The following is a 3,041-nucleotide window of genomic DNA, read 5'->3' as shown; positions in this document are numbered from 1 at the left end:
TGATTTGTTCTAATTTTACAAGAGGTGCCATACTTAACTCTTTTTGTTTCACCCTTTAAAGCAAAGCATCTCCCTCAGCTCTAGGTTCCTTATAAAGTGTCTTAGAAGCTCATGTCCATAGTGCTCACTGCAATGTGATGGTTTGTCCTAGGGTATTGGCCCATGAAAGCCTTCCTGGCTCTCCACTCTGCTGCCAACTCCATCTCCGTCACCCCTCTTTTTCTTTCCGAGAAGGGATAAACCATGCAAGGAGTCATTAAGTTTAGCAAATGTGGGGCTTCTCAAACTAAATTAAATGGGGTAACTGTTTTGGAGTGTAAGGACAGGAGTTACAAGTTCAGTTCGTGCCTGGCTGTCTTTGGTTTCTTTCAGCTGAGACTCTGTAATTCCAGCTCCTATAGAAACTGAGTGTGCTGGATTGAATCCTGGGTTTTATTTTCTTTTTCTGTTTGTTTGGTATTTTTGTTTGTTTGTTTCTTTTAAGGGTGTTGATGCTTCCCTTTTGGTCTTAAAAATAGCAGCTAGCATATCTTAAGAATATTACACCCAGGAATTTCCCACGCATGCAGTTAGATGCCCAAGTATATCTTTGAATCAGAAGTCAACAGGTAGAAGGCAGAAAGTGAGGGGAGGAGGACTGGAAGTGAATTGGTTTAACCAAGAAGGGATGAGAAGTCAATGAGTGGTACAAGACCACATTATCTGCTCCACTTGCTCTCCTGCACTGAAATCCCACTGATCTAGAAAGGCTGTTACTCAGATGCACAAGCGAGAGGGTGCATACCATCCATGACATCTCCAAGAAATCTGACAAGGATTATGAATGTGCTGGGTTGTGATTGCTACTTACCATAATTTTCTTCAGCTCCTCACAACTTTAGTATTTATCTGTTTTTTCATCTAAGGTTAGTAGTCAAGAGGCCCTTGACTACTAGTAGCCCATGCATGGCAGTGCCTAGCAGGGAGGAACCTTGGCCTTGAGGACCTTCCACAGCTGAGATAAAAAAGAGCAGTTACAGTGTGCTCAGGCTGTTTCATGAGTCATTTTCCACTTTTTCATATGAAACATTTGACATCATTATCCTATTGACACATGCTATGGTAAACTGCAGGACTCTCAGGGGATTGGCTAGGAAGCAGTGTGTCTCATCAGTAGCCAGCGAGGAGCTGATGCTCTATAAGGCATCACAGCCTGTACATGCTCTAAGCCAACTGCAAACAAGACCTAGGCATGCATGCCCATGCACAAAAACAAGGGGTCAATATGGGGAAAGAAAGGGTAATGTTGTAAGTGCTGCTCAAATTTTATTGGCATGTATGTGAAACTGATATCGGCACCATAGCAGATATCGGCACCATAGCAGGAGGCAGTCTGTCCTACTTTTTCTACTCAAAAAACTATACTCCAGGGAATGCAAGTAGGCCCTATGTATAAGCACTGTAAATCTGTAGTGCCTATAAAACTATATGTTCTCACCATAACCGATAGACAGATTTCAGGGTTTTTGTATGGGATTATCTAGATGTTGTTGATATGAGGGATAGCTAAAGCTCTGGCTCTGATGTATTCATCTGAGGAGGTTTGCCTGCATCACAGTAAAGCTGAATAACATCTCTGAGGCAAGAATTGTCTTTGATTTTGATTGAGGATCTTAAATCCAGCTCAGAGGCTCCTCTCATGAAGATAAGAGAGGAATATTGTTTTTTTCCTGTCTGTCTGAGACCAAAAGAAGTCGGCAGTAGACCCATGGTCTACAGGCAGGGCTTTGGTTAGCTCATGTTGCTCCAGACAGCCTTTATCTTTTTGACATCTTCCTGCAGATTTGACTGAAGTCAGTAGAGATGTGTACATCTATGCAAACTTTCTTCTGCATAACAAAGACGATTTAAAAAGAGCCTGCATTCATTGTAACAATATCTATGTTTGCTTAAATTATAATGTTGCAGGATTCTTGTCAGACACGACATGATTGACAGTTTTGATAACAGTCTTGAAAATCTGCCCAGTGTAAGTCATGCCTTCTGCATTATTCTGACTGGAACCGTGTGATGTAGTTCTAAGAAGTAATTTGCTTATTTATTGTAACAACAGCCCATTTAATGGAACTCTAATGAAGAGCAGTCCTTAGAGCAATTTTAGGTTTCATGTATGTAGGAGGAATATTGGGTTGACTTCATCTTTAACATTTTTAGTTTGAGACTATTATTGGTGTGTTAGTAGAAGAGCTATGTTTCCAGTCTACTTTTGTGGCAGTGCCACAAACTAAATACTGTTTCTCAGGAGACAAGGACTGGCCAAATGCTGTCCTCATAGTGGGAGATGCTACATGAGTAGCAGCAACATCAGACTAACCATGGTTTGCAATGGCATGTTTCTTTTTTCACTTCTGAGAGGAAAGACGCTGTGTTGGTTTTGAGAAAACCATAGTAGCAAGACTTGGCAGGATTAAGGTGCTCTCTTGTGTGCATCTGTGTGTGTATGGTGGCTCATTCCCCCCACCAATAATATATGAGAAGTGTCATTTTTTCCTCTGATATGAAAGAAGCATAAATGTGGAAATCTTAGCACTTTTTTTTTTTCCCCCGAAACTTTCTTTCTGGCCAGCCCCACTTTATTAAGCTAACATATTTATACTGAATAGGGAGTTCTGAAGTTGACTAGGAATGTCCCTGAGATCACCACTTCCATTATAAAGCTAAAAATCTAACAAGATGATAAATCCCTTTTGTGTGGCAAGTAGAGCTGGTTAGATTTACATATGAAATGCATTTAGATCTTTTTTTTCTTCTGAGCACTTCTGAACTAAGCCTGTTCCTCTGGGCATTTGTTGAATTATGCCACTTAGGAGCTTACAGATAGTTCCTGGGCCATTGTGAAGTGTGACCAGTTACCAAGCTTTAATATAAAGGCCTACGTGCCTTTTCTCAGTGACAGTGTTGCTTTTTCCCCATCCCTTTACACTGTTCCTTGTTGTTTATTCCTTCCTTGTGCTTTTGTCCTTGCGCAAGTACAACTTGTTGTGGTAGTATTTGCTGAACTG

Source organism: Harpia harpyja, chromosome 5, assembly GCF_026419915.1.
Source record: "Harpia harpyja isolate bHarHar1 chromosome 5, bHarHar1 primary haplotype, whole genome shotgun sequence".
Lineage (NCBI taxonomy): Eukaryota > Metazoa > Chordata > Aves > Accipitriformes > Accipitridae > Harpia > Harpia harpyja.
Note: the sequence above shows the minus strand (reverse complement) of the source record.